Raw genomic sequence first — 13,845 nt, 5'->3', positions numbered from 1 at the left:
AAGTGAAGTCAGAAACACAAAGACAAATACCGTATGATGTCACCTATACATGGAAACTAAAATATGACACAGATGACTTCATCTATGAAAGAGAAACAGATTCACAGATACAGAGAACTAACAGGGAAAGTAGAAGTGCGAGAGGCAAGATGGAGTAGGGGATTAAGAGATACAAACCGCTATGTAGAAAATAAATAAGCTACAAGGACATAGTATATAGCAGAGGGAAATATGCCCATTTTTTTGTAATAATGTTCAATGGACTAGGGTTCCTAAGAACATTGAATCACTAGGTTGTACACTCCAGGCAAACACAGTAGTGTAAATTAACTGTACTTCATTTTTTAAAAAAAACAGTTGATGGCTAGCTACAAACAGAAAAAAACAATAGGAAAAAATAAGCAAAATAAAAGTGGGAAATTTTTAAAAATAGAAGATTTAATCAAGAAACTAATCATTATGTGATTTTTAAAAATCACATAAAGTAGATTTAATCTTTATTTTTGCTTCACAAAGAACTAACTAGCCAAATCAAGCCAATTAGTCTAACTACAGGATACATATAGGTTTTTTAGCTTGCTTTTGTCTATGTTCTCTGAAAAAACATTTACTTACTGATATTTTTGATGCTTACATTTTGATTTCAATTCAGAATGCCCTAATGAAGAAGTCACTTAGAAATATTCCTTCAAATGCAAGACTTTTGTGCCTATTAAGATGTAGGAGAGTATACTTGGTTTAGAAGACTTAAGTAAAACAGCACAATGATTTTCATTATGGTCCCTGGACTGGTATGTGCAAATCTACTAAATTAGAACTGTGGTGACCCAAGGACAAAAGAGCAGATAAAACCAAGGAGGATCTTGGAATGCAGGAACAGAAAAACCAGGCCCTTATTGTCCTTCCCTCCCGCATGTTATAACTATTAATGGATTTCAGGTCCTCCTGAGCAGTATGACCTGTCTCCCCTCCTACCTCATAGGGAGAAGGTATTTGCCTTACTCTTCCCCCTACCCGGAATACGTGCCTCATCCAATCTGCAAATGACCCGCAAGACCCCAATCCCACTCCTTGTACCCTGGCTATAAAAGTGAACTAAGGACCCCTGTTCAACGTCGGTTCTCCCTTGAGCTGGCCTGCTGTTCTAACAGCATCTCCCACTCATTTCCCTCATTCTGTCTCATGTCTGGAAATTCTTTTCCAACCTGCGCCCAGACCACGACAAGAACCTCTGGTCCTACAGTCTGACAATGTGAGTTAATAAGCTGTTGACTAAAAAATATAGTCACAATCTGAAAGTACAGAGTTATTTTATTTGTTTGGAATGTTTAGGACTCTGAGCGTGGGAGACAGCATCTTAGTAGCTCTGAGAAAACTGCTCCAAGGAGGCAGGGGGGAAGTCAGGCTATATACAAGTTTGCAACAAAGGGAGCAGGCAGTCTGAACAGCAAAGATCAGATATCAAGCTAAGTAATTTAGCATTCTACGCTTGGAAAGATGCAACTCTCATTCCTTTCCTATGCACCTCGGCTATCGGGCCAATTCTGTCTCATTCATCTTGCTTCTTGCATTCCCCCAGCTCCTCAGCAAAATGGTGTTGGAATCCAACACACACTGTGGGATCACTGTTTGGGGAGCTCTCATTCACATTTGGAGGCCAGAAATCACTGATGGCTATGATATTTCTTGCTTATTAATATGGCAGGAGATATTTTAATTTCACAAAGCCATCCAGGTGATTCTGAAGCACATTGAAGTTTAAGAGCTATTGCCCTACAAGTTCAGGTGAAACTCATGATTTACCAATAGAAAGTTGTAAGAATAGTGTCATTATAAGTTATAGTAAAATGTGGATTCTCTTCTTTAAAGAACAATAGCAAAGGAGTTCACTCTACAAATGTATATACCCATATTTTCATACATGAATTATAGGAAATTCTACTTTCATATATGAAATATGCCCCAATATTTTCATACATGATACATAAGAAATTCTACTTTTATATATGAAATATGCCCCCATATTTTCATACATGAAATATAGAATATTCTTCTTTCATGTGTGAAATGTGCCCCCATATTTTCATACATGAAATATAGAAAATTCTTCTTTCATGTATGAAATGTGTCCCATATTTTCAAACATGAAATATAGAAAATTCTATTACCATAGATGGAAATCTGCCCCCATATTTTCATATATGAAATACAAAAAAGTCCGTATTTCATATATGAAATATGCACCTATATTATCATACATGAAATATAGAAAATTCTATTTTCATATATGAAATATGTACCTGACTTGGGCCTCTGTTCCATCCCTGGAACCTGGGCAGTCATGGTTTTAATGGCTGGACTGTGATGGGGTTGAAATGACCAGACAGAGTGCCCTTAACTAAGTGACCTGTTACCCCCACTGTCTGGTTTGATCTGACTGGGACCACAGTTCCTAGTGCACCCAGAGGATGGTATCCTGACCCTCTGGCTTTGAGGACCTTGGAAAAGTCACCAAGCCTCCAGATCTCCTGGTGTTGGGGTCCCCAGTTCAAGCCTAGAGAGTGCAGCCTCCTTACTGAGAGTGCAGCCTCCTTGCTGAGAGGGCAGTCTCCTAGACACCTTAGCACCCTCAGCTGGGTGCTGTGGCCCCGGTTGGGATTAGTCTGGGGTTGGGGGTGTGAAGCTTTAGGGGAAGAAGCAGTGAGACACAAGCCCGTTTAAGTGTTGCTCAGGCAGATTCTACTTGAATTCACAGACGGGGACGCCCACGTTCCCTGATGCTCTGGTTGCCCCAGGAACCAGATTTGGGCAAGAAAAAGTGTTGCCACCTTGTGGACATTTTCTGTAACTACAACTTGACCACCAGAGCTTAGCTGCTACTGCTAAGTCGCTTCAGTCGTGTCCGACTCTGTGCGACTCCATAGACGGCAGCCCACCAGGCTCCGCCATCCCTGGGATTCTCCAGGCAAGAATACTGGAGTGGGTTGCCATTTCCTTCTCCAGTGCATGAAAGGGAAAAATGAAAGTGAAGTCGCTCAGTCGTGTCCGACTCTCAGCGACCCCATGGACTGTGGAAGCACCTCTAATTCACAAAGCCTGCTGCTGCTGCAGCAGCTGCTAAGTCGCTTCAGTCGTGTCCGACTCTGTGCGACCCCATAGACGGCAGCCCACCAGGCTCCACCGTCCCTGGGATTCTCCAGGCAAGAACACTGGAGTGGGTTGCCATTTCCTTCTCCAATGCATGAAAGTGAAAAGTGAAAGTGAAGTCGCTCAGTCGTGGTTCTGTTAATGACAGCTGCCCTCGGGAAAGGGCATTGCAGAAAAAATTCCAAACACAACCAACATTCAAGTCGGTTTCAAGTATATTTCAACATATATACAGAAATCTGTAACTGTAATAGAGAATCCAGAAGGATTACCTCCTACCTTCCTTCCTTAGCAGGGCAAAGGCTAATAGGGTTTTGCCAAGAGAACGCACTGGTCATAGCAAACACCCTCTTCCAACAATACAAGAGAAGACTCTACACATGGACATCAACAGATGGTCAACATCGAAATCAGATTGATTATATTCTTTGCAGCCAAAGATGGGGAAGCTCTATACAGTCAGCCAAAACAAGACCGGGAGCAGACTGTGGCTCAGATCATGAACTCCTTATTGCCAAATTGAGACTTAAATTGAAGAAAGTAGGGAAAACCACTAGACCATTCAGGTATGACCTAAATCAAATCCCTTATGATTATACAGTGGAAGTGAGAAATAGATTTAAGGGACTAGATCTGATAGACAGAGTGCCTGATGAAATATGGACAGAGGTTCATGACATTGTACAGGAGACAGGGATCAAGACAATCCCCATGGAAAAGAAATGCAAAAAAGCAAAACGGCTGTCTGAGGAGGCCTTACAAATAGCTGGGAAAAGACGAGAAGCAAAAAGCAAAGGAGAAAAGGAAAGATATTCCCATCCGAACACAGAGTTCCAAAGAATAGCAAGGAGAGATAAGAAAGCCTTCCTCAGAGATCAATGCAAAGAAATAGAGGAAAACAACAGAATGGGAAAGACTAGAGATCTCTTCAAGAAAATCAGAGATACGAAGGGAACATTTCATGCAAAGATGGGCTCGATAAGGACAGAAATGGTATGGACCTGACAGAAGCACAAGATATTAAGAAGAGGTGGCAAGAATACACAGAAGAACTGTACAAAAAAGATCTTCATGACCCAGATAAACACGATGGTGTGATCACTCACCTAGAGCCAGACATCCTGGAGTGTGAAATCAAGTGGGCCTTAGGAAGCATCACTACAAACAAAGCTAGTGGAGGTGATGAAATTCCAGTTGAGCTATTTCAAATCCTAAAAGATGATGCTGTGAAAGTGCTGCACTCAATATGCCAGCAAATTTGGAAAACTCAGCAGTGGCCACAGGACTGGAAAAGGTCAGTTTTCATTTCAATCCCAAAGAAAGGCAATGCCAAAGAATGCTCAAACTACCGCACAATTGCACTCATCTCACACGCTAGCAAAGTAACGCTCAAAATTCTTCAAACCAGGCTTCAGCAATACGTGAACCGTGAACTTCCAGATGTTCAAGTTGGTTTTAGAAAAGGCAGAGGAACCAGAGATCAAATTGCCAACATCCAGTGGATCATCGAAAAAGCAAGAGAGTTCCAGAAAAACATCTATTTCTGCTTTATTGACTATGCCAAAGCCTTTGACTGTGTGGATCACAATAAACTGGAATATTCCGAAAGAGATGGGAATACCAGACCATCTGACCTGTCTCTTGAGAAACCTGTGTGCAGGTCAGGAAGCAACAGTTAGAACTGGACATGGAACAACAGACTGGTTCCAAATAGGAAAACGAGTACGTCAAGGCTGTATATTGTCACCCTGCTTATTTAACTTATATGCAGAGTACATCATGAGAAACGCTGGGCCGGAAGAAACACAAGCTGGAATCAAGATTGCCAGGAGAAATATCAATAACCTCAGATATGCAGGTGACACCACCCTTATGGCAGAAAGCAAAGAAGAACTAAAGAGCTTCTTGATGAAAGTGAAAGAGGAGAGCAAAAAAGTTGGCTTAAACTCAACGTTCAGAAAACTAAGATCATGGCATCTGGTCCCATCACTACATGGGAAATAGATGGGGAATCAGTGGAAACAGTGTCAGACTTTGTTTTGGTGGGCTCCAAAATCACTGCTGATGGTGATTGCAGCCATGAAATTAAAAGACGCTTACTCCTTGGAAGGAAGGTTATGACCAACCTAGATAGCATATTTAAAAGCAGAGACATTACTTTGCCAACAAAAGTTCGTCTAGTCAAGGCTATGGTTTTTCCAGTGGTCATGTATGGATGTGAGAGTTGGACTGTGAAGAAAGCTGAGCGCCGAAGAATCGATGCTTTTGAACTGTGGTGTTGGAGAAGACTCTTGAGAGTCCCTTGGACTGCAAGGAGATCCAGCCAGTCCATCCTAAAGGAGATCAGTCCTGGGTGTTCATTGGAAGGACTGATGTTGAAGCTGAAACTCCAATACTTTGGCCACCTCATGCGAAGAGTTGACTCATTGGAAAAGACCCTAATGCTGGGAAGGATTGGGGGCAGGAGGAGAAGGGGACGACAGAGGATGAGATGGTTGGATGGCATCACTGACTCGATGGACATGGGTTTGGGTAAACTCTGGGAGCTGGTGATGGACAAGGAGGCCTGGCGTGCTGCGATTCAGGGGGTCACAAAGTGTCGGACACGACTGAGCGACTGAACTGAAGTGAACTTTCTTCCTTCCATATATACACAGAAATCTGTATCTCTAATAGATGCTCAAGAAGGACTTGATGTTCAGAACGTGGGATGTGCTCAGCCTTCTACAATAATCTCTATGGCAAAAGAATGCAAAAAAGAACACATATGCTGTATGTAAGTTCAAAATTGAATCAGGCAATTGTACACTAATGGCAAACACAAAACTGCAACTCGACTATACTCCAACATAGCACTGACATGAGATTAAAGACAAGGAAAAAAAGCAATGCCTAGTTTATCCCCGGAAACCTCCCCAATTAGGCTGCTTACCCCATTTCTGGAGCCTAAGCAGGCATGTGCCTCATGTCTGGACTGGGGTGGGGTCAAGACAACCAAAATTTTAAAAGAAATGGATAACCCTGCAATTTCCGCCCCACTACATACAATGGCCAACAGGTAATCAAGCCAATTGTAGAAGCACAGATGAATGTATACCTACGACAGGGTGCATATACACCATGCAATATTTCTCAACCATAAACAAGTAGGAAATAATGCCAAGTCTGGCCACAGGAAAGAAAGTAGATGATCATTCTGAGTGAAGTAAGGAATACAGGGAGAGACAAGTATCATATGATACCACTTCTAGGTGTAACCTAAAGATGGATAAAAATGAACTTCTCACCTGGAGACACAGCCTCGCAGACTTAGAAAATAGGCTTCAGAGTAATATATGCACACAACTATTTATAAAATAAATAAATGACCAGAACCCTCTGTGTGACACAGGGAACTTACTCCACACTCTGTAATAACCTATATGGAAAAAAACTATACACACACACACACACACACACACACCTATGTATTAAGAAAAGTGAAACAAGTTGTGGTAGAAGGAACAAGAAAAAACCCACAAGATTATAATTCACTGATATGCATGCTAAGCTGCTCAATCGTGTCCGACTTTGTGATCCTATGGACTGTAGCACTCCAGCCTCCTCTGTCCATGGAATTCTCCAGGCAAGAATACTGGAGTGGGATTCCCTTCTCCAGGGTATCTTCCTAACCCAGGGATGAAAACCACATCTCTTTACATCTCCTGCATTGGCAGACAGATTCTTTACGACTAGTGCCACCTGACTTCAATACAAATGATGGGATAAAAACAGAAACAACAAAAAAGAAATGCTAACTCCACATCCCTCAGGAAATAGTGACCTAGGCTGGTGTCACATACCTGGAGCCTGATTGGCTTGGGTCCCAAGTCTGGAGAGTCCTGGGGCTGAGGGAGCTGGGAGCATGGGGCAGGCAGTGTGCCTCCAAAATGCACCTGGAGTGCCTGTTGCCCTCAGCAGAGTGCCGAACCTCAAGATACAGGTGGAATAAATTAAGAGATTGGAATTAACATATGTACATTAATATATATCAAACAGATGATCAAAAAGTACCTACTGAATAGCATAGGGAAGTTTATTAACATACTGTAATTACCTGTATGCAAAAAGGAACCCAAAAGGGAATAGATAAACATCTATGTATTAATATAACTGAATTGCTCCTGCTGCTAAGTCTCTTCAGTCGTGTCTGACTCTGCGCGACCCCATAGACGGCAGCCCACCAGGCTCCGCCGTCCCTGGGATTCTCGAGGCAAGAATACTGGAGTGGGTTGCCATGTCCTTCTCCAATAACTGAATTGGGTTCCTGTAAACCTGAAACAAACACATCAGAAATCAACTATATTCCAATAGAAAATAACAAGGAAATTACAGGGAGAAAAAAGGCAGTGTGGAATGAAGAAGTGCTGCCGCCTTGTGGCAGTTTCTGTAACAACACCATGAAGAGCTGAGCTGCTAGACATTTCATATTCAGGAGGATCCAGTTTTTTGTAGTCGTTCAGGGGCTAAGTCCTGTCTGACTCTTTGCAACCCCATGGAATGCAGTACGCCAGGCATCCCTGTCCTTCACTATCTTCCGGAGTTTGCTCAAATTCACGTCCGTTGAGTGGGTGATGCGAACCAACCACTGCATCCTCTTCTGCCCACTTCTCCTGCCTTCAATCTTCCCCAACCAAAATCAGCTGCTGCTGCTGCTGCTAAGTCGCGTCAGTCGTGCCTGACTCTGTGCGACCCCATAGACGGCAGCCCACCAGGCTCCTCTGTCCCTGGGATTCTCCAGGCAAGAATACTGGAGTGGGTTGCCATTTCCTTCTCCAATGCATGCATGCATGCTAAGTCGCTTCAGTCGTGTCCGACTCTGTGTGACCCCATACACTGCAGCCCATCAGGCTCCTCCATCCACAGGATTCTCTAGGCAAGACTACTGGAGTGGGTTGCCATTTCCTTCTCCAGAATCAGGGGCTTTTGCAATTAGTCAGTTCTTCACATCAGGTGGCCAAATTATTGGTACTTCAGCTTCAGCATCAGTCCTTCCAATAAATATTCAGGACTGATTCCACAAGGAATTTGGCTCCAACACATACGAACCACTTCAGTTCAGTTCAGTCTCTCACTCATGTCTGACTCTTTGCGACCCCATAAACTGCAGCATGCCAGGCTTCCTTGTCCATCACCAACTCCCGGAGCTTACTCAAACTCATGTCCATTGAATCGGTGATGCCATCCAACTGTCTCATTCTCTGTCGTCCCCTTCTCCTCCCACCTTCAATCTTTCCCAGCATCAGGGTCTTTTCCATTGAGTCAGTTCTTCGCAGCAGGTGGCCAAAGTATTGGAGTTTCAGCTTCAGCATCAGTCCTTCCAATGAATATTCAGGACTGATTTCCTTTAGGATGGACTGGTTGGATCTCCTTGCTGTCCAAGGGACTCTCAAGAGTCTTCTCCAACACCACAGTTCAGAAGCATCCATTCTTCAGCACTCAGTTTTCTTTATAGTCCAACTCTCACATCCATACATGACTACTGGAAAAACGATAGCTTTGACTAGACAGACCTTTGACGTCAAAGTAATATTTCTGCTTTTTAATATGTTGTCTAGGTTGGTCATAACTTTTCTTCCAAGAAGCAAGTGTCTTTTAATTTCATGGCTTCAGTCGCCATCTGCAGTGATTTTGGAGCCCAATTAAAAAAAAAAACTCAATAAAAATAAGCCAAAGATCTAAATGCATATTTCTCTAAAGACATCATAGAGATGATCATAAAGCACATGAAAATATGCTCAGCATCACCAGTTCTTTGAAAAAGGCAAATCAAATGTACAATGCAGTACCACCTCGCACTGATCAGAATAGCCACATCAAAAACTCACAACAACAAATTCTGCAGAGGGTGTGAAGAGAAAGGAACCCTCCTACACTTTTGGTGAGAATGTAAATCAGTACACCCACTAGGAAGAATATTATGGAGGTTCTTTTAAAAACTAAACATAGAAGAACCCAGTGACACAGCAATCCCATACCTAGGCATGGTGGTAGCTGTATAGTCTCTAAGTCGTGTCCGACTCTTGCAGCCCCATGAACAGTAGTCTGCCAGGTTTCTCTGACCATGGGATTCTCCAGACAAGAATATTGGAGTGGGTTGCCATTTCCTTCTTCAGTACCTAGGGGTAGATACAGAAAAAAACAAAATTTTAAAAGATATCTGCACCTCCAAAGATCATGCAGCACTGGGTACAATAGCCAAGACAGGGAAGCAACTTAAGTGTATAAGGACAGATGAATGGATATAGAAAATGGGGTACATAAACACAAGGCACAGAAATAATGCACAATACACAGTATTGCTCAGACATTAAGAAGGATGAAATAATGCCATTTCCAGTTAGAAGGAAGAAACTAGAAGTGATTATACTAAGTGAAGTGAGACAGGGACAGGCAGATAATACAGAATATCACTTCTAGTGGAATCTTAAAAAAATGGATACAAACAAACTTCATTACAAAAGACAAACAAACTCACAGACTTAGAAACTTATGGTTACCAAAATGGAAAGGTGCGGAGAGAAAGGCAGGGAGTAATTAGATGGTACAGATCAATATTTACACCTTAAAATAAGTGCTGTTGTTGTTTAGTCACTCAGTTGTGTCTGACTCTTTGAGACCCCATGGACTGTAGTCTGCCAGGCTCCTCTGTCCATGGGATTCTCCAGGTAAGAATACTGGAGTGAGTTGCCATTTCCTCCACCAAGGGATCATCCCAACCCAGGGATTGAGCCCATGTCTTCTGAAAGTCTCCTGCATTGCAAGTGGGTTCTTTACCACTGGGCCCAGCAGGGAAGCCATAAAACAGGTGCTGAAGGGCTCTTAATAGTCACAAGTTTGACAGAGCTTTAAATAACACCTGCCCTCAAGAAACGTCCTGGGGAAATTATCAGAAAAGAATACCATACAGGGCCAAGTTTCAAGAAGCCAGCTTCAAGAGGTAACTCGTACTCACAAGATATAAAATAAATAAAAGCACATGGAAAGAAACTCCACATCAAAAATGGTTAAATCAATGCCAATCAAAACTACAATAAGGTATCACTTCACACTGGTCACAACGGCCATCATCGAAAGATGTACAAAGAATAAAGATAAAATAAAAGGATCTGCAAAGAATGTACAGAAAATGAAATCCTCCTACAATCTTGGTGAAAATGTAAATGGTGAAGCTACCATGGAAAACAGCATGGAGTTTCCAAGAGACATAAGACATAGAGGTAACATATGATCCTGCAATCCCACTCATGGACTCAGGTCCAGAGAAAATCACCGTTCAAAATGACACGTACACCTTGATTTTCAGGGCAGCACTATTTATAATAAGACCTAGAATCCACCAAAATATCCACTGACAGAAAAATGAGGACTATTCCATCTCTGCACTGGAATACTACTCAGCCATAAAACAGAATGAAATAAGGATACTGTCAGCAGCATGGATGGACTAAGAAATTATCATACTAAGTGAGGTAAGTCAGAGAGGAAAAACAAATATCACAAGTTATCACATAGAGGTGGAATCTATAAATTCATACCAAAGACCTAATGTGCAAAACAGACTCATAGCCTGAGAAAATCAAATTATGATTATCAAAAGAAAGTTAGAAGGGAGGGATAAATTAAGAGTTTAGGATTTAAATATACACCTGAGTATCTTTCAAATTGATAATAAAATAAAACAGCGAACTCTACTGAACAAACTGTAATAATCTATATGAGGAAAAAAATGGGAAAAGAATAGATATTGCTCCATGTAAAATCGAATCAAGTGCTGTACAACTAAAACTAACAAAACAATGGAAATAAACTTGACTCCAACATAAAACAAAAATTAAATTACAAATTAAAGTACCTGAGATCCATCTAGGGGACACCAAACAGTGGTGACCCTATGGATTAGAGAAGGGATGTGCTTTGACATTAATATGACACCACCAAAGGTTTTCACTCAGCAGAACACAGAGCAGCAACCCACTCAAATGTACCTGACCTCATGTGAATGTGACAAGATGAAGAGAAGAAAAAGGACCAAAGGTTAACCAGGGCAACATCCTCAATTCAGATGTTGGAAATCTCAACGGGGACAAGACACACTGAGGTAAAGAGTAGATATGGGGTTTCTGGGTACAGATTCCTGACCCTGACAGATGGGGTGAGACCCACATAATCCCCAGACCATGTCCTGGGGACACATGTCCACAGTCTCCAACATGACCCCACCTGCAGTCACAAGACCCTTGGTTAGGATACCAGTTTCTGCTGGTTGGGCCCCTAAGGTGGAAACAAGTGTGTTCCTGTAACCTCCTGAGATGGTAGAAAGAAGTGTAGAGTCGGTTTCCTCTCCCCACACTTGCCCCAGAGAAGTCCTCCTTTTTTCGCCTTGGTCCTATGTGATATTAGCTGTTTTTAGAGCTGTCATGATAATGTCGAACACACTACCTTGGTTCTGGCTGGCTTGGTCCTTTGCTGTCTCACTGAGAAAACACACCAGGCACAGAGCTGGAAGATGGGGGCCAGATCTGGTCTCTGCAGAGTCGGGACGGTCAACCTGAAGGACATCACAGCGGCGACCTACCTGATGCCCATTGCCTCGCTGCCTGATCCATTTGTCCTGCAATCAACCATCCAGGTACACCTACCCCCGTCTTGCCATGCTCGTGCTGGTAAAATGGAATAATTACCAGGTAGCCCACCTGAGGAGTTTCCAGGAGCCCCAGGGAGGGTGAACCTTGAAGGGGTAAAGAGGCAACCATGCACAGGCCTGTATAAAGTGATCACCATGAAGTATTAATACCTAAACACAAATGAAACTCACATGTATTCATTCCTTTCTCTTACCTTTGTGTATGGGGGGGTCTCCCGGTACACATGATCGGGACCCACACAGATGGGGTGAAACTCACACAGTTCCCAGACCTCCCCACCTGAGGTCACGCGTCCCCTCGGTCAGGACACCACTGCTGTGGTTGGCAGCCCCCCCGATGTGTAAACAAACTAGGTCCCTGGGACCTCCTGGGACCCTAGAAAGAAGTGTAGGGTCCATCTCCTCTCCCTACAATTGCCCCTGAGAAGTCAGGCCTCTCCTGTTTTCACTTCGGTTCCGTGTGATTTTTGGCTGGTTTGAAAGTTCATGCTGGAATTGAACACACTACCTTGGTTGTGGCAGTCTCTGTCTTTCTTGTCCCACCAAGATGTGGAGAAAACAAGGGCGAGCTGGGCTGAAAGAAAGGGGCAGCTCTGTTGTTTTCAGAGGAGACAGTCGACTGGAAGGAGATCACAGCAGCAAACTCACCAGCTGCCCACTGACAGCAAAATTGGGGAATTTTTAAGCTAAGGTACATGCATATTCATGAAGTGGTTTGGGCTGGGGTGCATATTTATGAAGGGGCTTGAGCAGAATTCAGCACAGAATTGAGGCAAGAGTTGCTAGAGTCCAAGCTTTAGCTTTAGTCCAAGCTTTTCTGACCCTTGAAATCACAAGGGTCAGAAAAGGTCAACATCATCATTCCTTATATTTAGACCAGTTTGGGGTCTCAGCATCCTTTGCCTGGGTGGGAGCCAAAGTTCCTGCAGAACTTGAAGCTGTGTATGGCGGCTCTAGTGGTAAAGAATCTGCCTGCTAACACAGGAGATGTAAGAGATGCAGGTTGGATCCCTGGGTCAGGAAAATCCCCTGGAAGAGGGCACGGCCTCCCACTCCAGTGTTCTCGCCTGGAGAATCCCATGAACAGAGGAGCCTGGCAGGCTGCATCCCATAGGGTCACATGGAGTCGGACACGACTGAAGGGACTTAGCAGGCATGCACACTTGAAGGGAACTAGCCCTGTATTTTATTGCTCACGTATTATTTCTTGACTGCTTTTCCTTTGTTCTTTCATTTCCTCACTTCTCTCTCTTTAGATCACTAATTACTGAGACCTGTAAAAGGGTAAGCAATGTGGCCAGGCTTAGATCACAAAATGGCTTGGGCAAAAAATGGCTTTTCATGTCAAGAAAGCCGTGCCTAGTTCTCTTTCTTAGGGGACCTCCTATCCTATCTGTTTATACCAGATAGGTGTAAGCTTAGAAGGTCAAATAACATATATTTATTATTGCAGTTTCCACGGAGTCCTGGCAGGGTTTAACTGACTATTACTCAGGTACTCAAAGGCTGCAATCAAGGTATAATCTGGGGGTCTGATCTCATCTGAGGCTAGGAAATCCTCTTCCAAATTGCTAGTGGTTGCCAGAGTTTAGCTTGTTGTAGTGAAACCATTTACCTCAGACTGGTATTTAAACCCATGCGCTGGGACTCGAACCTGGCCAAAACCCACAGTCTTCCAACTGAGATGACAGACCTGTTTTCAGGACCTGATGAAGCTTAGGTTCTTGATGTCTCATTGGAGAAAGAATTCAGTGAGAGACAAAGTAACAGTAAGAAGTGGATTTATTCAGAGAGAAATACACTCCACAGAGTGTGGACCATTGCAGAGGGTGAGGGCAGCAGCCTCAAAACATAGCATGGTTAGCTTTTATGGGCTGAGGAATTTCATAGACTTGTGAGTGGGAGGATTATTGGGCTTCCTTCATAGCTCAGTTGGTAAAGAATCCACCTGCAATGCAGGAGACCCCAGTTCAATTCCTGGGTTGGGAAGATTCCCTGGAGAAGGGATAGGC

This window comes from Giraffa tippelskirchi, chromosome 2 (assembly GCF_054371585.1).
Source record: "Giraffa tippelskirchi isolate mGirTip1 chromosome 2, T2T-mGirTip1v1.2.pri, whole genome shotgun sequence".
NCBI lineage: Eukaryota > Metazoa > Chordata > Mammalia > Artiodactyla > Giraffidae > Giraffa > Giraffa tippelskirchi.
Note: the sequence above shows the minus strand (reverse complement) of the source record.